This window comes from Amblyomma maculatum, chromosome 2 (genome assembly GCF_055883805.1).
Source record: "Amblyomma maculatum isolate TAMU_Amacu chromosome 2, ASM5588380v1, whole genome shotgun sequence".
Lineage (NCBI taxonomy): Eukaryota > Metazoa > Arthropoda > Arachnida > Ixodida > Ixodidae > Amblyomma > Amblyomma maculatum.
Genome location: NC_139345.1, coordinates 141,333,661 through 141,357,085, shown reverse-complemented (window position 1 = coordinate 141,357,085; position 23,425 = coordinate 141,333,661). Strand labels below are relative to the sequence as shown.

Genomic DNA, 23,425 nt, shown 5'->3' with positions numbered 1-23,425 from the left:
GAACCTGTATGAAGGGCAAGAGGCCCCAGTCAGAACTGGGCATGGTCTTACTGATTGGTTTCCAATTGAGAAAGGAGTGAGGCAAGGCTGCATACTGTCGCCCTGCCTATTTAACCTATATGCAGAGTGCATCATGAGGAAGGCTGGTCTGGACGAGTCTTCAGCTGGAGTGAAGATTGCTGGAAAACGTATCAACAACCTTAGATATGCGGATGATACCACTTTAATGGCAGAAAGTGAAGCGGAACTCAAGAGACTTCTGATGCGCGTACAAGAAGAGAGTGAGAAGTTTGGGCTTAAACTGAACATTAAAAAGACAAAGATCATGGCGTCTTGCCCTATCAAGTCCTGGAGCATCAAGGGACAAGAAGTGGAAGCTGTGACAGATTTCCTCTTCTTGGGCTCCAAGATTACCTCGGAAGGAGACTGCAGCCATGAAATTAGGAGACGCCTGCTTCTGGGAAAGAGAGCAATGGTTAGCCTTGACCGCCTAGTAAAGAGCAGAGACATTAGTCTGCCAACCAAGACCCGTATAACTCGTGCTATAGTCTTTCCAGTTGTGATGTATGGATGCGAGAGTTGGACTGTGAAAAAGGCTGACCGCCGAAGAATTGACGCGTTTGAATTGTGGTGCTGGCGAAGACTCTTGAGAGTTCCTTGGACTGCCAGAAGATCAAATCAGTCGATATTGTCGACCATAAACCCTGACTGCTCATTGGAGGGTCAAACTCTAAAGTTAAAGCTCAGCTACTTTGGTCATCTGATGAGAAGAGAGGAGTCGCTGGAGAAAGATTTGATGTTGGGAAAGGTTGAGGGTCGCCGAAAAGGGGTAGGCAGCGAACGCGATGGTTAGATGGCATCCTCGAGGCACTGCAGATGAAGTTATGTGATGTTAGGAAGATAGTGAGAGACCGGAAAGCGTGACGTGACATGGTCAATAGGGTCACGAAGAGTCGGACACGACTGAACGACTGAACTGAACTGAATTAAAGAAAGGGGTTCACTTGGCGGCGCCAATTTGGTTTTCCAAGAAATATTGTTTACGATTTCGTTAGCAGTAATAAAAATTAAGTTTCAATTCCAAACGCTTAGGTCAACTATGGTGATACAATAGTAACATGTGTGCTCTATTTAGAGCATCAGACACAAACGGATGAAATGCTGCGCGTTACAAGCTCATCACATGAGCATTGTTTAGCCCATTTGTTTCTTGCTCCTTAAGTATCGCATACATTGCGTTTATGATAAATCAATTGGCCCATACAACGCTTATAGATTTAAATACTTCCCCACGCACTACTTCACGGCTACAGTACACTTTAAAGCTGTTTCCTTAACCATCAGGCATTGAAAAAGTAATGGCTTATATGAAAAGTAGAACGCAGTATTTCTTACACTTCTCCATGGAAATCTGATCGCACCCTGTCAGGAAAAGGAAGACGGTAGGAATGAAAACAGAAAGAGAAAGAGATACCATAGTGGAGGGCTACGGAGTAATTTCGACCAATTGTTGACCTTTGGCTTGCGCTGACATACTGGCTGCGAAGACATAAGAAGCCCATTTCTCTTCCTGACAGTGCGCCTTCACTTACTTCACCGGCCGCTAGATATCTGCGTTCAAAATATTTTAACAAAAGTTAGAAATGAAAAGAGTGTTCACTTTTGGGCTGCTGTTTCTTTGTGCTAATATAGTAATCGGTTTCTAACAGCAGGAAGACTATCTACTTTCCTGTTGTTTTCAAAGTATATATAAGAAGCGTCGTTACTTTCGTAATAGGCAGCATCATCATCATCGTAACCTTAATCATCCACTGGGTTGGATAGGTTTTATGGAGGAATGTTGCCCGTTTATCGAAATCCACTAGATATCTTCAACCTAGGCCTTCAAAACGTGGTCTAATAAATGTGCCCCCCAGGTGGACGACCACTTCAGATCACTTTCAACTGGTCCTCTGTTAAATCTGCCGCAGACTTCCATACTATATAAAACGGGTTTAGTCACACTTGCCCACCCCTCTCTCCCCCCCCCCCTCCCCCCCCCCTCTCTCTCTCTCTCTCTCTCTCTCTCTCTCTCTCTCTCTCTCTCTCTCTCTCTCTCTCTCTCTCTCTCTCTCTCTCTCTCTCTCTCTCACTACTGACTATTGCGTTCAGCGCGAAATGATTGGAAAACTACCTCCATTTATCGCAGGTGTATCACACATGTTCAACGTTTGCCTTCTTTCACTTTTCGGGCCATACCGTACACTGACAAACACGTGTAGACGTAGTGAGGTTAACTAATCTACACCCTACAAGAAAAAAAAAACGGCTCGTGAAACATCGGTGGCTACGAGTATTTCTCTATAATAATGCGAAATCATTTCTTGGCTCATGGGTGACGTAAACGAGATGCCTGAAAAGGATGGCTGACCACGAAATGATAACGGTGATAAGAACGACGATAATTGAAGATGGTTTGTAGGGTTTAACGTCCCAAAGTCGCTCAGGCTATGAGATGTCGTAGCGGAGGACACCGGAAATTTCGACTACCTGGGGTTCTCTAACCTGCGCTGATATTGCACAGCACACGGGCGCCTTGCTTCTCGCATTCATCGAAAAGCGGCCGCTGCGGCTGGGTCTCGATCCCGCATTCTTGGGAACAGTAGTCGAGCGCCCTACCACTGCACCACTACGCGGAGCGATCATTGAAGATAACCCGGTAATTTGCAATAAAAAATTGCGATGAGATAGGTCATATCAAAGGTACGTACAGATTGCTGGTTAGAGTCATGTTATCCAAGGTAATTTTAATGAGCTTTAAGAAGTTATATAAGACTGGTAACATAACATGGAAATTTGAGTCAACGTTAACGGCAATGATATGACGTCATATGATTAGATTTATAGTTACTAATAAGATGACTTACCAGATACTTATAGTTAATAATAGTGATAGCTAGTGACAATGATAGCGATACGATACTTAGCAACGAAACGCAGAACGAGCTCATTACGAAAGCAGGCATGGTCATCGTAATGCTTTCTCGTTTCCGCAAGTACGACCCTCTTGTGATTTTTACCTTTCGACTCACCTTTCGCGCAAAGTTACGCAAATGCAGGAGAGCACTTATTGCAAAGCAGAGGCATCCAGCCGCTTCCGGACTGGAATGCAAAATATTCATTTCGCCAGAAAAGGCCGACTGCAGATGATCCGTTGTAGCCGCTTCTGAAGCACCTGGACGCTCCAAGAATGCGCACCATTTTTTTTCCCAGGCGTGATAAGGGCATTAACAAAGGTCGCTTGCTCCAGCCACTCAGAAGAAAAACGTTATAAAAAGGCGAATGAAAGCAATTGACTGGAACGAAGGTTTCACGCTAGCTTCAGTGAACAAAAGGGAGAACCAGGGCCGAAAAAGGTTCAGGGGAACCCATTGTCCTCCCTGGCGTGGTCGGAGCAGCCGCTTGTTCTCCGAGGGTGCCTGAACAGTACATGTGTAAGGCTCGTGTCACCGAGACGAGAAAGAAAATGCGGCTCATGTTGGAACACTGATTGCAGAGTCGGAAGCGAAAGAAAAAAAAAGAATAAAAAATGAAAATGAAAGTATCCAAGAACCCATGAAAAAGCGCTGTGTTTACTCCTATTGTAGTTTCCGTTTGCGAGGTGAAACAAAGGGCTTGGCAAGTGCAGTGAAAAAAAAAAAAAAGATTATGTGATAATAGTGTTGTGTACTGCGCTCACCGTGGAAATGAAGTTAACGAAATAAAGCATGACGTGCAAGGGCGGCACAAAAGAACGGCGCTGCATTTATGGACAAACAATGAGGGCCACGTCAGACATAAATGTGACACCAGGTAATTTATAGTTTATTTATCTTGCACTTAAAATGGTTCCCTGTCAGGGTCCTCGTTTCGTCTATTGTTTCTTACGGTTAGTGTATGTAGCATTGTGACGTCGCACTTGTCAAAGCCCATGGTTGGTTGATGCGCGTCTAAATAAGCCTTCTAGTGCGGCAAAGTATTCGTGATATTGATTATTTGGAACTTCTTGTTAGGACTTCTCTAGAAGGAGATCATCGAAACCCGAAGCGAAGGAGAAATAATGGTAGACGCGGATGCACAAAAACAGAAACCTAAATAGCCTGGATCCCTGTTTCCTTGGTTGGTTGTTACTGCAGCTCGCTTCTTTCCGGATGCAATATGTGGTCTATTTGAAACTTTCCTTTAAAAACAGTACTGTTTGGGGGTGTGTTCGAGTGACGGAAGTTCTGCACCGGTGTAGTTCCAAGCGAAGAAAGTAGAGGAGGTGGAGAGGGTGGGCAGAGAAAGTTGAGCTGACACAGTATTGTCCGCTTCCTTTTAGCCAGGCTACGAAGATAGAGGAAGACATATAAAAAGAGAACCAAATAGATATCGTCCAATTGTTTGCCAACTTGAAATTTCCTAGTCCTGGCAGTCTTGGAGACGTGCAGGCGACCCTTCTCCTGCTCACAACCCTTGCGTAAATATTCTTCACTCTACATCAATGTGAGCACTCTAGATTGGAGAAAGAAAGGATCGCCTAGCACGAACAACACGTGCCTAAGTTCGCAGGCATCCGACGTGCCTGAGAGAGTGTCAGCGCAACGATACGCCACGATTCCTTTCCGTGGCCTTCTGAACGCCCCTTTTGTTTGGAGCCCCTCGTTTACACTCTGAGTGCCAGCCCTGTTTGCAAGTTTCTCATCAGCAAACAGAAACACTCTCGACAGCGAAAACAAGACTCCACTGTGAGCTCTACTCACACATGTATTGTTCCATGCTGAAATGTATGCAGGTAAGAAGTAGAAAAAAGGAATCAATGGAATCAACAGTATTTTATTTACAAGCTACGACGAGAAAAAAGAGCCTAAAGTTGAACGAAATCTTTACTTAACAAAATAAAACCTCTGCATATATATTTATATTAACGGAACTTTCTTCATACATCTGACACTGAAGTCAAGGGCTGAGTTTCTTCAAGACTTAAAGAACCCTCGGTTAACATAGTGTTAATATGGAAATATTTTCTTCTAATGGCAGTGAAAGTTTCAAGGGCTGTTTCATGCTAAAAACGCTGTCTTCTACGGGAACAAGCTAAAAATTAATAAAGTTATTCGAGAACTATTATAGCACAGGCCGGTGATATTAACTGGTAGGGGTCAGTTTCTTACCTGTTACGGCCTGAAACATACCTAGGAAAAGAACATCGCAGGCTCAGTTGCCGAAGCCAGCTTCTCTCGCAGGAAGTGAACATGGGCTAACCAGCATTTCTCAGAGTGCTTCTAACGTACCCTAGCGTACTTCGGCCGCAAAACCGCTGAACCATAAGCCCAGAAGGCCTGGCGTACCTCAGAGTTTAACTCATCTCGACGACTGCGTTCACCAGACGCGCCCTAACACTGGTCAGCGTGAGTATTGTTCCAAGTGCCTCAAATAAAGCTCTGAGCCTCTTTTCACCAGAGCTCCTACTTATGTGTCTCGAACAGCAAGCTATCCACTCGGCGCGCTGGCAAAATTTTCTCTTTCACGCTTTCACATCTTTCTCTCCTACAAAGGCAGGGCGCCACGCGTCTTTCCAAGGGCTAACAGTGTTTGTGTCGAGACTCCTGAATGGCAAATATTTGGAGAGAACAGTCTGCTTCTATGTAAGATGCGCTGCACATTACAGTAGCATCAATGAATAAATATTAAAATTCGCGTGATTCATTTTCGCGAGTCAGCAGAAAACATGTCTTCGTGCACAGCAAGTTTCTGAATGTTTTTTACGCCTTGCTTAGGACGACTCCGACAGGTAAATAACAACCGCTGCCGATGGAACGCTCCAGATTCCGGTTTCATGCTTTTTGCAGTGGTTGCTTTGACGTTATTTTACGTCGATAGTTACATTTCCGTCTTCCTCAAACATGAACAACTTCTCTAAATTTTAGTCTAAGCGACGTATAAATACCAGAAGTCACGTTAAAAAAAAAAAAAAAAAAAGAGAGTTGATTTTCACATTTTGGAAGAAAAATAGTTACAAGAGGTTTAGTTACTTAGAAATAGTATGTCTTGGGAATGTAATTGTCGCAATGAAGAATCATCGTTTTATCATCCGCAAGATATGGCGATGGTTGCAACTGACTCGCTTCAGCCAAACCTAGCCTTCATATGCAACATATATGCAATGAAGATCTCAAAGTCAAAAGGGTGCGTAGTTCTAACCTCTCAACTCCGTGATCCCACCACTTCTTTCTTTTCTCTAGGCGAAACCTCTATCTAATTGCAACCAAAAAGATAATACGCATCAGTGGGAAAGGATTTTGATGCAGTTACTTGCAATTTATGAGCGATGTCGTATCCCAGCATTTGCTGACGGTTCCTTTCTCTTCTCAACGCTGGCTTTACTACTATTTATTATAGAAAGCATTCCCCTTCTTAACGTTGCATTTGTTACGTAGGGAGAAAACAGCTCGAAGAAATATATCAATAAATTACTACTTATTGGCCAGTCTTAAAAAAGGGAGTGCAGCAAAAATGTAGCAACGAAATCACACGATACGGCCTCGAATCGATATTTCTGGCGCTCAAAGATGAGGTGGTTATCCACTGAGCCATAGAATCTGTCTTTTCTTTTTCAGCATGACACTTGTGACCATGAAGCAATGCTATATGTATATGAACTTTGTACAGTCTGTTACGACATCAATGTAAAACCAACCGATCCATAATACGACAAAAATGTATAAAAAACTTGAAAATAGGCAGTTCAGAAAGAGGGCCACACCGGTTCACATTCTGTCAGTGCATACATTCTTTTTAGATGGACTATTATCCTTCTAAAGAGCTCTTTGCTTGAAGAACAGAATCACGATGCCGGGGAGCATGCACTTTTCCTTGCGCTCTTTTTTTTCCCCCACAGTATTCCTGGTATTTTTCGCTAGGTGACGCTGCTCAGAGGACCGTACCTTTGCGATGATGGAATCATGCACTGCGTGAAGCCTCTCTTCTTGAAAGAAAAAAACCTGCCCTCACTCTCTGTAGTAACGGCTATCCGAAGCATTCATTGTCCCCGGCTAAACAATATGTGTCCATCGACCGTATCTGAACAGGCCAGCGGTTTCCATGGATGACTTTGTGCAGATGATATAAACAGATCGAATTGCGCTGAAGCCAGGAAATTGACATGTAAGAAGCAATCTGTTTTGCTCTTCAATATTGGTTATTTGTCTGCGTGAATACCGAAATGCATGCCTGAAAACAAGTCCTGTCTAATCATTTGTGGAACACGAACAATATTACGTCCGGTCGCAAAGGAGAGTTATGCAGTGCAAATCACCGTGCTTTGGCAGGCGAACGACTGTGGCTTGATGGCTCGGTATTTAGATCCATGGCGTTGATATTGGGTTCCGCTGGCGAGAGCGAAAGAGTCTCACCTGTGATTCCATCTATCAGGCCTAGAATCAGGACTTGGCTCGTGGTTTGAAAATGACAAAATGGTAGAAACATGTAGGGAGAACACGAGCTGCAATAAACAAAAAATGTCTCTAATGAATTTAGACCATGACGACCACTATTGAAAAATAACAGGAAAGTGCAGAAAGTACGGCGTGAGAAAGAATGGGGCAGGGAGCAGAATAAATATTACAACTTATAATTTTTTTTTAAATACCTAGTGCGTGAAGGTCCAGATTGTCTCGGCGTTGACAACGCGGGTATATTACTTTTTATATATGTATATTACTAGGTATAATACTTGCAGATGTATATTAGTTTGCTAAGAAAAACAGCAAAGTAAGTCTGTAGAGGAAAACTTACCTTCTCATTCTCATCACACTGAGAATAATTGCCATTTCATTTGCTTGAAACTTAAGCCAAGCCAATAATGAACCACCGGCATAAACAGTTGGAAACCGTATCTTTAGTAAGAAAAGAAAACGAACCGAGAAAGGCATGGCCTATAGTTAAGGAATAAAAAAGATTGCTATAGTTTCCCTGCATATTCTCAAAATCTTTCTCAGTAATAAAGTTGCCTAGTTTTGCATTTGATCCCGAAATAATGTAGAAGTGGGGACCTCGTCACAGAACTTCAGCTACTAAAAAGATAACAAAAAAAAATTAGTCCTATAAGGTTCTTATTCTAAGTAAGAACATGCGGATCCTGTCACAGAACTTCAGCTAGTAAATAGATAAAGATAAAAAAATATGTCTTATAAGGTTTCCATTCTACAATTCAGTGTCTGGTTCCACTCACTGTGCAAGCAATAAAGAAAGAACATCGTACTTGCGATCATAAAAAGTCATAAAGAAGGATCAAGAAGCACTGCTTTTAGTTTCACGAGTGCGCTTTTCATGATTATTTTTGCTTGCAGACATAGCATTTATGGAGTTTTATTAAAGTAGGTCGACGTCATGTTCACAGTCTTCGTCCTGGTCTTGAGTAAATGCAAAGATGAGAAGTGGAAATTAGGTTTGTTTTGTTTTTAAAACAGGAGCAATCATCCATGCGTATGCTTTTGAACAAAATGATACTAAAATTCCTTTGAGTGATTAGCTGTTTATTACAGGTAATTAGCAGGTAGGGTCCTAAGTGCAGTTTTCCCAGTTTGGGAAAAAATGGTTCTATGTTTCAAACATAGAAGACGGATCGATTGAATGACGTCATGTACACCAAACAAAGAAAGAATTGCTTGGCTGCATCCTATTCTCTTGAGCAACAATTCAATCGCGTTCATGGAAAACGGCGATCTTTGTCGCGTGGGTCGGCCACGCAAGTAAAACGCTGACACGAGCTGGCGTTGCTAAGGGATCAACCTAGGAAAGGGAGAGAATGCATGTTGTATGCGTCAGCATAACGTTAACTTTTCGGAACGCCAAGTCAGCACATTTTGCCGTTTTACAGAAGCCCTAACTTTGGTGCAGATACAGTTCTCCGTACTCAAAACAACAACACAATAATTGATGGCCGCATATGTGGGAGGCACTGAAAGCATTAGGATCGGGCAGCTGTCGCTGCTAAAACTTAGCGAAACGGCGGAAGTGGAGGACATACTATAGTTAGTAAGACTCCTTCACAAATAAATGCGGCGCGTCGTAATAAACTTCCAGCAAAGGCGACAGCCCACTTACTGTTCTAGCCTTCGAGGTTATAGCGTAACAAGGCAAGTTAACGTTCTTCCCCTTCATTAGCGGAACTTGATTTTGTGCCGAGGCCCCGTCTCTCAGAAATATTCGCTAACCCTTGAACTAAATGTCTGCCACGTTAAAATAGTAACCATTAATAAAAAATTAACGAAATGTGGCGCCATGTCCACAATTTCTAAAACGGCTCCTTGCCATTAGGATTGTCCTAATATTTCCTCTTCAGTCGCTTTACTCAGCGTGTTTACATTCCCTTTTAAATACTCCTTCCCTTCGTTAACAACTGCACCCTATAGTTTTTATACTGTTCAGAATATGAAAGCTTCACGTGGTTAAGGCTGGCATTTATTTTTCTTTGGCTAACTTAAAGTCTCGCGACAGGGGTCACTAACGCAGTGCTTTATTTATGAACGTGTAGACTCGTTTGATAAACGAGATTTCTGCTATAAGTGTACAGCTAAAAAAAAAAGGAAAGCATTTTAATGTAATAAGTGGCCTTTAAAACGGTAATAAGGATAAATTCAAGCTGGGCTGTATTGTCTGACTTTCCAATTCTATTAACAAACGGGCTGCTGTCACTGAATACGATTGTTTTGCGAGATGGAATGAAACGACATGAAGATATCACAACTACTTCGCTTTATAATTACCTACAGTGATGTCAAGGCATTATTTCTTGTTTCATAACTTCGAGGCTAAGCCATGGTGTCGCTAACGTAATACATGAGGTGAGGAAGTATTTTCAGTTACTGACTTCGTGAGTTTCTGTCTAGTAGCGAGAAGGTAAGTGTTTTAGTTTTTATTTTAAATTCAATTTTCTAAGGGCAAAATTTGTCTTTTGCGGCCGAACAAAAATAACATTACCCGAATAACTTAATTAAATAAAACAACACTGCGCACATAGAGACAAGGACGAGAAGACATCATCATCATCAGCCTGACTATACCCACTGCAGGGCGAAGGCTTCTCCCATATTTCTCCAATTAACGCGGTTCTGTGCTAGCTGCATCCACTTCACCCCTGCGAACTTCTTAACCTCACCCGCCCACCTAACTTTCTGCCGCCCCCTGCTACGCTTTCCTTCCTTTGGAATCCAGATTGTTACTCTAAGCGACCATCGGTTATCCTCTCTTCGCACTACGTGTCCCGCCCATGCCCATTTCTTCTTCTTGATTTCCACTAGAATGTCAGTAACTTAAGTTATTTCTCTGACCCAATCTGCACGCTTCCTATCTCTTAATGTTACCCCTACCATTTTTCGTTCCATAGCCCTCTGAGTTGTCTTCAACTTAAGTAGATCCTCCTGGTTAACCAAAAGGGTTCTAACCAAGGGTTCTAACCAAGAGAGGGCTAACCAAGAGGGGTCTACGAAGAGACATAATGGGAGAATATGTTTCCACTATAATAACATGTCATTAGATTTCTCTGGACACAAATGTTAAGTGACCCTTTCTTCGGTGTAGCTTCAGGCACTACATGATATCCACCTAAGTCTACCCAAGAGACGCGGGTAAGCGTTGTCCAACTGAACGTATCCATTCATGGACTCGCAGGAAAATTAGTAGTGCGCGATTGATAGCTGCCCAGCGGTGCCCCTTGCGCATACGTGCATCATACAAGGACGTGTTCCATCATGCGTGCGTAACACGACAACGTGCCTTGATGCTAGTGCGCAGCGATGTCCAAGTGCGGACGTTTCATCCGTGTCGTGCGTACGTACCAGCCCTGACCCGATTCTCTCGGTTTTGCTCGTGGGTCAGGAAACAAGACATTCCGTCATGTCATCTAGCACTGCGTAGCTGAAGCGTCAAGCGGGCAAAAAAAAACATAATAAAAATGGGGCCGGTAAAATAGCGAGAATTGGACCCAGATGGTTAATCATAGTAGTTCACCACGCCTGACACCTAGAACGGCGCGCTCTGCGTTGTTTTGTTTATTGCCGCTCTAGGTGTTAGCGCAGTGAACCTCTATAAAATGGGGTCGGCTCACGGCATCCGTGGTGCGTAAATAAGCTCTCATTCTGAATTGACCCACACTTCGTGCACGTGTAGAAAGTTGAAATTGTACCTGTTGTACTTGAAGCATGCGTGCTTCTTGGCGTTTATTTTTGGTCTGTAATATTTTTGCATCTAGGACGACCAGCTGAGCTTAGAACTTAATCCTCGCTCGGTTCGCAATTGAAACAAGAAGGCATACAAACGAAGCACTTTAACTCAACTGTGCGGGAAGTCGATAACTCGAAGTAATTAGAAACGTCCGATAAAGAAGCGGCCACTAAACAGCAACAACAACAACAACAACAACAAAAAACTCTTCCATGCTCTGCAGATCTCCCTCGTTTCTTCTTTTTTTTTTTTCGTGTATTGTACAGACCCAGTTAGTCACTGGCGCTCAACCTCGCGAAGAATTGTTGCTCTGGTTTCAGTTTTTAAAAAGGCATTATCGAGTAGAAGCAAGAGAAAAAGTAAAAATGTTATAGGCGTGCTTGCATTAAACTTAAAATCACAAGCTTTGAGACTTCTAACACGTGCGCTGGCTAGTGACGGAGACATAGGAAAAAAACGCGAGGCGGATCAGGGTCCGCGCTAAAGTTCCGGGTTTAAACGAGAGTCATGGCATTGTACGCAGTGCAGGATTAAGTATGGCACCCACGTGTTTAAAGGAGATATGATACGCTTCTATAATTTGATGACAGTGAGGAGCTTTATTCAGAAGAGTAACCTGCACCGGCAAACTTCAGAAGAGCCGAACAAGAAGCCGAAAGTTCGCCTGATTTCTTTGCTCTTGCGTAACCATCTGGTAATTATTGAAATGCGTGCTCATAAAAAATTTGGTTTAGGAAGAAATGTTTTCGAAGAAGCGACAGTGGGTGGCACATCATTTTTAGCTCTACCGAGCTCACTCCATTTTCCGAAGTGTCTACGCAGTGCTTTCACACATCGTCATATGAGCCGATACGCCAGTATTATGCACTACTAGCTTTGTGAACCAAGCTCTTCTCTGGTACCCATACGTTTTTGGGCGTATTTAAGTACACAGACTGATTATGTCATAACTTCGCCTCACTACGTCACAAATAAAAGAGACGATGAAAATTGCCTCGTGGTGGCCCGAAGCCGCTTTTCTGCTTCTGCAATCATAATATGAGAAGATATCAGCACATGTTATAGACACCGTTGTTTGTCTGGCCCTTAATCACTTGGAAGTTAGCGCTATTAAAGAGGCCTTAACGAAGATGACTACGCGTTCTTAGCACAGAAAACGCAGTAATTTTATGTGCAAGAAGCTGATATTAGCGACGTTCATTTTATTTAGTCATATTGCGTGCGTGCATGTCTGTGTGTGTGTGTGTGTGTGTGTGTGTGTGTGTGAGTGTGTGCGTGTGTGTGTGTGTGTGTGTGTGTGCGTGTGTGTGCGTGTGCCTGTGAGTGTGAGTGCGTGAGTGTGTGTGTGTGTGTGTGTGTGTGTGTGTGTGTGTGTGTGTGTGTGTGTGTGTGTGTGTGTGTGTGTGTGTGTGTGTGTGTGTGTGTGTGTGTGTGTGTGTGTGTGTGTGTGTGTGTGTGTGTGTGTGTGTGTGTGTGTGTGTGTGTGTGTGTGTGTGTGTGTGTGTGTGTGTGTGTGTGTGTGTGTGTGTGTGTGTGTGTGTGTGTGTGTGTGTGTGTGTGTGTGTGTGTGTGTGTGTGTGTGTGTGTGTGTGTGTGTGTGTGTGTGTGTGTGTGTGTGTGTGTGTGTGAGTGCGTGTGTGTAAGAGTGTGTGTGTGTGTGTGTGTGAGAGTGAGTGTGAGTGTGTGAGTGAGTGTGAGTGTGTGCGTGTGTGTGCGTGTGTGTGTGTGCGCGTGTGCGTGTGCGTGTGTGTGTGTCTGTGTGTGTGTGTGATTTTGAATAAAGGTTCTTGAAGCAAAACTGTTTTTCAATATCCAATACAGATAATCGGGATACAAAATTAAAATAATTCACACAAAATAGTTTCTTTATGATATCGTTATTCGGAGCCTCTGATTAGGAGGGGTTGTTTATTTTAACGAACCACAACCTAGTCGATCGAGCAACACAGTCTATAATTGAGCACTGACAGAAAGGGGATTTCTGCAGGCAATGCAGGCAAAAATCTCTCGGACAATGCTTTCCGACATAAACAGCGCAACGAATAAAGAAAAGAAGCTTGAAGAATAAAATACCTGAAGCCTTGGCCGTCATTAACAAGTCTTGTCGCAACCTTGCGCGTATTCAGCGCCGTTGACTATCTACTTTTCTCTGGCCCCCTTTCCTTAGTTTTACTTTTGCCCAAGTTTGAATCTGAGGCAGCCTCCATCCATCACAGAAATGTCTTCTGACAGACGCGTATGGACCGCAGGGATGTCATTGATTTGGTGTAAACGCAATGAAGTAGCAAAAAAAAAAAAAAAAAAAAGCTAGGTAGACATGGTCTTGAATGGGTCTCGTATAATAGCCGATGGCAAGACGGACGAAGAAATGGGAAATCATATAAGGTTTAGCGGCGCCGGAAGGAAATAAATAACAAAGATAGAAGCGTTCACCACCCATATAAGCTGACTAGGACTATCGGAGCGCTAGTCTGATGAGTTCCGATTGAACGAAAACAGTCACGAGTTGGGCCCAGCGGATGACAAACGATGCACCCACGCGAAAGAGGGAAAGCACAGATCACGCGTAGAGATGATGTACGCGTCCTCATACAAAAAATAAGGCACGTATAGGCCAAAATCAGGAATATCCCGAACCTCGCTCGGCGTATCACGATGGAAAGGTTTCTGGTCGGCGTATTCTTTCTGTCCCCGAGTATTTCTCTGATTCGCCCCATGATAAACGCATTTCATATCACTGTCGCCGCCGCTCACTCGTTTTGGTGTTAGTTTACTGGAACATTGGCCATATTGGGGTCAGCCAGTGTACAAAAAGGCAGGAACAAAATAATAAATGGAAGTGAGGTCATCAGTGTCACCGTTTCTTCAGATTTTGCCCCAGACATGCAGCCTGTTCTATATAAAGGGACAAAGATTGAAATGGAATACTGTGCGTTCTTAGTCCTAGGTAATGCGTCGCAGATAAGATCTGTGGCGCATGTGAAGGTAGGTTTTATGGCATAAGCGAGAGCGGTAAAGAAATCTCAAAGTTCGGCGTCTTTTTTTTATTAATAGCAGATTCTTTTTTGTTTTTTGAGTTAGGCTGCTTGTGTTATGGAAAAGGGCAGGAGCTTCATAGATGTAATAACTTAGATTTAATCTTTCCTATTTCCTGCTCAAATATCTAGTATTTTATTATATACTACGACGTTCTTGCGATTGTATCATGTGCATATATTAGAAAAAGAGCTCACAGCAAGGAGAAGGTTTTGGTTTACATCAATATTGGCGCGGTTAGGCGTTTTAGTATTGAGGACAGGGTGTTCACCCTATGTGACTTTCGTTTGTAAAACGCGATAGGCAACATCATTAAGGGCGAGACATGAAGAGGGTTAACCAGAACGGTTACTCGTAATAGTAAGGCTAGCCAGAAAGCTGTTTCATATGTTCAGATAGCATTTCTTGACGAGCCAAAAAAAGAAGGGCCTAGAGCATTTCCATTTCATACAATTTGACAGCTCACTTTCATATATGGCTTCTATACGGATATCTCTTGAACTTATGAAATGCATTGTCCATTTTGGTGTTTGTTAGGTTAAGGCATGGTTAGACGTGACAGTGGCACCTAAGTAAAACGAACTATAAGTCTAACACACGCAGGTCATTAATTCAATAGCATAGACGATTTGTTGGAGCAGAAATCCGGCGTCCGCCAGCGTTCCCACGCTGTGACGTCTAGATGCCATATGGCACAGCCGAGCGCTGTCTGGACTATCGACCAGTCAGTGTGTGTGAAGCGAGCACATGGCATTGCCGAGCCGGCAGATGCACTAATAGAGCGAGCTCTTTTTATTCCACGCTCACCTGTACTGCAAATTGGTGTCAGGTCGTTTATAAAGATTTAGTTAAGGGAAATAGTTTATTATTTTTAAAATCTTCTCTATTCAGTAATTGACCCTTATTTACACTGTGTCAGTAACTCTTTCAGAACTGAGCCGCTTCTATCCGCAGCAGTCCTAATGAAAAGGCTCTTTTCTACGGATGTAGGTACATCCGTATCAGGGATTACTATTGATTTCAGATAAAAATGAAAGGCAAGCATCATGCTTATGCTTGTTAAGCAGTTCTACCATACAGCGCGGAGAAATGCGAACGTTATAGAAGCAGAATTAGGAAGTAGCTAATATAGACAGCAGTAATGAATGGAAAAACAAAACACTCAGCACAGAGGCCAGTGGCCAGCCTTTGCGACATTGGAAGCGGCAGCAAAAACAAAGCCAGATGCCAGCCGCATGCCTTGCAGCTCGTTTGTGACTATCCCGGGAACGACAGTCCATTCTCAAAACACGGGGGCGCAAATGCGGGAGCTCACAGACTGGAAAGTTTGTGAGAGAGGGAGAGAAATGGATAGGGAAGGGGCATGAATGTAATGAAAGTGACAGAAACGAGACGAAACAAACAGTGTATAGGAGAACGGGGCACAATGAAATAGAGACGAGGCTCTCTCTTCACGCGCCATTTTCCACCGGCTCCTTCGTTGCTTTTCGCAGGCACGTGCGTCGCCCCTTTCCCCGCTGCCATCTTTCTTTCTCTGCAAACCTGGTTGCCGTGGAAACATGCAACTTTATAGGTTTTGTTCTACACACGTTCATTGCTTGCCCACTTTCTCTCTTGCTTCTATGTAGTTTCTTTTTTATTTTTTTGGACAGCATCGCTTTGTTTCGAATGTAGCTTACCACTCCCCCTCCTTCTCACAGTTCCACCGTTCAACTTCGACTGAACGCTCTGCTGGCTTCTCATTGCTGGTCTCGTGTATGAGCCAACTCAATGTCCAGAACGAGCCTGGCGCTCTGCTCCGTTGGTCCACGGCTGTGGCGAGGATGAACAGGTCTCGTCCTTCGGCGAGGAGAGGAACGCGCAAAGTGCGAGGGGGGGGGGGGGGGGGGGACGGCTGCCGCTAACGAAGTTCCTGGCGGGGCTCACCCAGCGCCGCGCCCCACGGTAGTGCGCGGGTGGAAACGTTCCGCGTTAGCTCGCTGGGTTAGGTTTGGGTTATCTTTCATGAGACTGTCTTCAGGAGTGCGCTCACATCGAGATCAACGGCCATAAACGCGATCATTAGGAAGAGAACGTATTCTTCACAAGATTCCTTTACTGCTTACTATTATCGCGACCAAAAGAAAAAAAAATCAAAAAGATCGAAGGAAAGGGACACTCACAAACCATGTAAAAAAAAAAATGGTCAGAAAGGGTCAGAAAGGATGAAAACCCCAACGGCTCTGAGATAGGGTACAGTGACGATGTACACTCAACGTTTATTTCTTACAAACGTCTGGGCTTGTTATCAAAAGCAGGTATGTTTCCAGACCACGTTCCTTTCGTGCAAAAAAAAAAAAGGAAAACTGGATAATTAAAAACGCTTTTTTTTTTTAAACGAACGCAGCATTCAAGAAACAAAAAAAGAATAAACTACTGCAACACGAAGACGGCAAGAAAATGGGGTAGGACGGTGTTTCTTGGCCCCTTCATGTAGCGATGAGTCTTTGGCGTACGAAGAGCCACCGTAGCGGCAATAGGTTCAAAAGCTCTAACAGTCCAGTAATGGGAGTGGAGTCCACAGAGAGAGAAAAAAAGTAAAGATCTACAGATATTGACCATACCATCTGGTGCTCTAATCCTTCTTCAAGTTCGCCTCTCATGATTTCGGAGTAAACATTTTCGTTTTTTCTCGCCGAGATAAGCGGTCTCCACCCGTTGGCTCCTAAAGAGGTGAATATATGCCACGCAGGAAATTCTGGGACGTTAGATCAGACACGCATGGGCTCTTACTTCCTTCGTTTTTCGGACTGTTTTCTTTTTAAATGTGCAGTCACGAACTTGCTCTGAAACGTACAGATGTAATATCAGTTGTTTGGTTACTTGGGCCTGTGTGTCGGAATTTTGCTTTTAGAAGTTCCCAGTTTTGCAAATATGTTCCTCTACAGTAATTAAATGACGAAAAATGCTAATTTCAATGTGCATGCATTAAAAATATATTGTAAAGGAATATGAAAAACCTAAGGAGGTATTAGGGTTCCACATTGTTACGTTACTCTTTATTCCAATGCTGTAGTCTAATATATTAACACAATGCTTCAGTGTTTTATTTTACAGGAGTTACGAAATGAAGCACGTTACTTCGGGCGATATGTAAACGCAATGGAACGCTGTTTATTTTTCCGTAAAAACAGTTTCAACACATCAGCCCGATCGGGACGTTCATTATCCTGTATTACGGCGGATCTTTAATATATTCTTGCTTTGCAAGAGTGGAGTGCATTCTAAATTGGCAGTTTCCCTTACAGTAATGGCCATACAGGACGTTCAGTAAACGGTGAAATTCTCGATTTTTATATTACACCCTTGTTGGACACCCTGCTTAGAGAACCGAAGAGAGCAAGCAAAAACAATCACTTATGCTCAAAATTCCTGAAAATGCCTGCAAGCAACATTGAGCTGGAGAAAGCGACTCAAAGGAAGAACACAATGGCAACAAAATGAGGTAAGCTAAATACAGAGAGCGATAAAAATAATCAAGATAGCGACAACGTTGGCCGGAGACAGAACAATGCGTTGCGTCGGTCGAAACTGGACGAACAAATACAGCAGAGGGCAATAAAAAAAAGTGAAGCAGTAAGGTGAGAAGGGAATCGCGACGGACGAGGACTAATCATGTCCGCCCGCGCGACAAAGGGCGCCGGGCGACGGGTTCTTCGATCGGAACACGGCCAGGGTGTCCATTTGCGACGTTTTCCCTTCCTTCTAGGGCCCTCTTTCATTCTCCCTCTCTCTCTCTGTCCGTTTCCTTTCGTACTCCCCCTTTCATTCCCTTCCTCGCAAGCTATCCCTTCGTCCCACGCTGAACACCTTGACTGGAAGCGCTTCCCTGGCAACATTTTATGTCATTTCCCTTTTTTTCGTTTTTTCTCCTCAGAACTTTGTTCCTCTGCCATTGTTTGGGACCGGTGCGTTTATTCGAAGGCTGTCCATTGGCGCAGCCGAAGGCCTGTCGGCTTTACAATGCGTCTCTCTCTCCGGCGCCCAGCCGCGATGTCACGCGCCCAGGGGTTTAGGATTACCCAACGCTCCTGTTTCGCTGAGCGCGTGCACGCGTGCTTGTGTCTCGAATGCGGCAAATTCGGCACGTGCATGCTTGAGGGAATAATGAGAGCATTGAAACGCTTTATGCTTAGCCTTTGCTAGGCTGTTCCAATTTTTTGTTTTATTTGTATTTTTGTTTTGCATATATGTACTCCAGAAGTGTGATCATATTTGCTCTTTCAGAGGCGGAGAAAAGAGCTCGCCTGCGTGAGCTAGTAGTTAGCCCTCCACGTACGATGGGAATGCTGAAACACATGGCGACAGATTTCGTGAAGGCCGACTAAATATTACTCTGGTCAAAATAATTTAAACACGTTTTGCTTGCTGGCTTATTTGTTCAGTTTTTAAGGCTAAACTGCAGCATAGGTTGAAAACTTGTAGCAATTATACATTTAGCAGTTGATTTCGGTCAACTCAAACTGTAGCCAGAAAGCATCGACAATTTCCTAACGAGAAGTTTGGTAACGAAACCTAACGAAATTCAAGATATCCTGGTGAATTTACGAAAAACGTTTTTGTAGTCGATAAAGAGGAGGAGAAATAAACTGTTATTATTTTTGTTTTCCTTAGTGGAGCCATCTGTCCAGGGCTCTACTAGACTGCTGAGCTGATCGTATGTCGATGGCTGACAAGCGCTTCCGCCATTAAGGTTTCCGGCATTACAGCGTAGGTTCAAAAACATCCGGATCTAATCTAGCTCGTAACCGAGATCTTGGGTTGTTACGGATGGGCGCCTAGAGCCCTATTGATTCTGAATGCGCTAGTCAATGCCGTTCGTCCTCTGTTACAAGCTCATCTCTTCTCCATCACTCGCAGCGTCATACTAGGGCTGGATTCCCTGATCCAGTGTCTTCATGACCACCAAATGATAATGACTGGTCAGCTTCTCACGTTTCACCAGGAGGACAGAATTCCAAACTCATTATGCGCAGGACAACACTTACTGGAACAGAATCAGCCTCTCTTCATGTGGCCGTGTAAGTGCATCAGACATTGCGCAACCCCATGTACACTCGCAGCAATGGGATAAGGAAACACGTCAAACTGATCTAGTCTGCCAGCGTTTGTTTTACTTTTCTTTGTTCCCTTTCCGGTGTTCAGAGCAGCAAAATGTGCTCCGCCTGGGAACCTCCCTGACTTATCGTTCCTTTTTTTCTATGTTTTTCATGCTGCACTGACTAAAGAGCTTGGAAGACTTTCCTCCCTGAGACCTCCAGCTCGGAGGCATACGCAGCCCTTGCATGCCGGGCTCGCGAAGCGGTGGGACCTTGCGGCATCCCGGAATGGGGACGCGGACCAAGAAAATGCCGGAGCTCACTATCTGCGCCGGCTCATACGCTCTTTTTAAAAAAAAGAATGCAGTGCTGTTTTGCTATTTCGCAAGATTCCGGGGATTCATACTTGACAATAACAAACATTCTTCTTTCACGCATTATAACGACTGTAAGAAAGTGGACTGGCGCCAGCGCACCGGCACGACACGCGAGCACCAGCTGGACTAGCTCGGACCTGAAAGCGAGTTTCCTGGCCTATCCATAGTAAAAGAGCTCACCTCAAGTAAATCTCGTTATATTCTTGGTGTAGGTGTGGGGTATCAATCATTCTGGAGTTGCGTAGTCGAACGCTTACTATCACGATACCATCCGACGTCAACCAAGCAGCTGCTTTTGATCGCCATCCGCAACCTGCCACGGTGCGCTGGCCCCAGGTCTTTGCAAGGAGGAGCGATTGCTACCTTAGGAAATATAAGAGGTAAAAAGAAACAAGACCCTTAAAGATTATTACCTCATTTGCTAGTTCATTTATTTTTTTTTTCGAAGAAATTCAGAATCCCAACCGATGGTAGCTCTCTCTCCGTATTCCGAATTCAGCAGTCTCGTTTTCGACATTTTCGCCCTCATGTAATTGGCAGAAACGCCGAAACCGGAAGTCGCAGCAGCCGAACGCACATCCGCTTCCGGTTTTTTCATCATTCAGATTACTCGAGGTGAAAGCGAAAATGACTTCAACTTAGAATACGGGGCCTGGCCTCGCATTAGATGCCAATCGATTGAAACAGAGTGAAACTCCATTGTCGAAAAGCAAACAAAAAACAACGTACTGGGACTATCAGAATTGCGATTTTCGCATCAGGTTTGGAAGTCCACACGTTAAAGAAAAAAAAACTTAATTTTCTCTATAAACACTGCTTAATTTGCTATGTATTTTTATCACGAGGCAGTTGCTGCCATGAGGGTAACAAAGAGATAACTTGAGAACAAATAAATTTGTCCAAATTGTCTATTTTATTTAACGTAGGCATCGATTTGAAGCCGTCACCCAAAATTCTTAAATGTGGTGTCTTCCAAATTTTATTGTCCCAACAAAGGCTGTGTGATATTTTTTTACGTTCCATTCACCCTATATGAAAAGTGTTGCTCTGATTTACTTCGTCCCGGATTCGAGCACAAATCTTTTCTTGTCGTTTTTCGCAGGTGAGTGCCCGGATCAAATATTATCCTCCATTCGCCTGAGATGTTCTCGTGCACAAGACGGTAAGAGGGGCCATCTTTATGTTCTTGCCGTGCTTTATAGAGACGATTACGGCAGGGCTCCCAGGTTATAAACATAAAAAAGGCAGGTTGGCTGATTCTGCAGACCAGCTATGTTAGCCACAGGATACGCAAATACAAGCTTTTTGTAAGCTTCCATGTACGTCTGAATGATGATCGACGGCCACTTTTGCATGAAACTGGAAGCACTAATTTTGTAATGCGGTTTGCAGCAGGAAACACGTTTTATATTTTAGAGCTCATGGTTACCGAGGCTGCTGCGATCATCAAAGTAATAATGTGAAAAATGATACAAAACGTGTGTATTCGTATAGATAAACAGCAAACTGCGTTTAAGAAAAGAAAGTATATCATCTTGTGATGCAGTATTGTTGCTACCGTATTCCCTATGTCAATATTAGCCGAATAAACTCGCAATCGGAGGGAAGAAACATGGACTGCCTAGAAGTGGAGCGTATTCGTGTTTAGGTAATGGAATACATGCCAGTTTTCTATTGACTGGCGCCGACTGTGACACTTAAAGGCTCTCTTGATAGCGTCTGGTAATTACCATTACGTAAAAAAGGCAGCGGAGATTCAGCAGCGTATGTTTTAAATTGTTTTCATTAGGCCCGCTTTACATTTTACCTCTACAAGTAGCCGCCAAAAGAAATGATTAAGGTTTATGACTACGATAATTAAACAGGTTAAAACTGCAATTTTAAATTATATTAGCTTCTATACTAATGTATCTACAATACGTTCTGTCTAAATTGTAGCTGGAAAACACTTTCACAGGAACATTCCTTAATGGTTCATAATATGTATCACTTAGGAGTGGCCCTAAAAATGTCGTCATCTTGACCCAAAATTCGAAAAAGAAAGATAATCACGGACGCAACAAACATTGTAGACACAAAAGTTAATCATGCCAAATGAATTGCCTTGAACACACTATATGCCGAAAGGCTCAGAAACCGCACCCGAATGCATAGGGACACAAAACCAAATATAATTTCGGATAAGATAGAATTAGTCTTCCGGCTATTGCACATCAAAGTACGTCTTGTGTACCCTGAGCAGTGAAAAAAGAAATTAGCATTTGAAATATGCAGAATAGAAGCAGAAGAATAGTTCACAGGTTTTTTCGTCCTCCGGCCAGTTGCACTGCGTCGTCGTACACTTCAGCCGTTGATAGGGTTTCACCAATAAGAGGTCCCATAAGCTTAAACGATACAAATTATTCTTCTATAAGCATTGCTAAAATCAGAAACACCAAGTTATCTATTTCCTTAATGACTAGAGTATCCTGCCCGTAGCTGAGATGCAATAATGAATAAACGAGCGTGTATTGGCATAAGTGGCTCTAGCTGCTGTAGGGGGGACAGGGCTCAAATGGCGTTTGCTGATTTGGAGGCGGCGATAAGAAGCGACTTCTGGTTTTCCGGAAGGCGCTGTTCATCGTGGTTTCTTTCCGGAGAATAAGTGACACAGAAGGTGGCCGTCTGGCGACGCCATTAATAACGAAGCTAAGCTAACGACCATGTTGCACGTGAAAAAGCTGACGATGGATCAATTTTTGTTTCAGCGGCTCACCAGAGTAATATTACCAAATACGATTTTTGAGTGCTTTAATTTAAGCTGGAAGTACTGTAGCGGTGCCGAAAGGAAATCAACCTGATCGTTAAGTTGCTGTTCCAGGTCAAGATAGAACGAGTACTCACAGTCATTTCGTTTACCGGCAGTGATGACAAATGATAAATATTGTGAAAAAGACGAGCAAGAAAGAAAAGCTGAAGGAACAGTCAGTAGCATGGGACTCATTTACACTTCAACGCTACCTCAAAATATCGAAAACATTTTCTCCTCCTGTGTGTGCCGTCACGTGCTTTTGTTGCACATTCTGGTGGTGATGTTTAACTGTCGAGCCAGTGTGAAACACGGGAGTAAGCGTGTGTCTCCACTCAATATTCAGATGTGTAAAAGCATTGGATATGAAGCTTCTCTCAGCACTTGCTTTTCGTGATCTATTTACGTAGGGAAGGAACAACTACCTTGCCTGATATTTCCACACGGTACCTTATAAGGAAGCACGGCCAACTCCTGCATTTATTTCCTAGGGAGAATTACAATGTATTGTTCAAATATTTAGGGGAAACCACCAATATGGAGTAGATTTCTAACAAGGGAGTAATGAGTAATTACTCCCTTATTAGAAATGTACTCCACCTTGGGGGTTTCCCCTAAATATTTGACCAACGCAATTCCCACTTCGAGTTGCAGAGCAATTCGCTCTCGCCCTACCATCTGATCTGCTGGTCGTCCTAGTTAGCTCAGTTGGTAGAGCGACTGCCCCGGAAAGGCGGTGGTGCCGGGTTCCACCCCGGATCAGGACGAATTTTTCTTTAACTACGAAGTTTCTGAGAAAGCTGTATAGCTTTCCTTTGTAGCCGTATGGCAGCGCTTGGGTGGATGCAATGAGTAATTACTCCCTTACTAATGACAATATATGCCCACACCAAGCCACCGTGCCTTAACATTAGTACAAACGTATC

The 23,425-nt window shown here is 43.6% G+C and overlaps 1 long non-coding RNA gene across 25 annotated transcripts in view; it reads right to left on the bottom strand.

Annotated features, from left to right (window-relative positions):
* Positions 1–23,425, bottom strand: part of LOC146200080 (uncharacterized) — a 64,790-nt gene that overhangs the window by 6,523 nt on the left and 34,842 nt on the right. For 9 of the 25 annotated variants that reach the window (XR_014705182.1, XR_014705170.1, XR_014705161.1 and 6 more), the window contains 3 exons: positions 8,258–8,408; positions 7,792–7,892; positions 7,410–7,498 (listed from right to left, as the gene is read on the bottom strand). This is a non-coding gene — a long non-coding RNA (uncharacterized LOC146200080). Of the gene's footprint in view, positions 1–7,409; positions 7,499–7,791; positions 7,893–8,257; positions 8,409–19,891; positions 20,173–23,425 lie in introns of those variants that run through there. The other 16 variants (XR_014705176.1, XR_014705169.1, XR_014705173.1 and 13 more) reach the window with 9 other exon arrangements.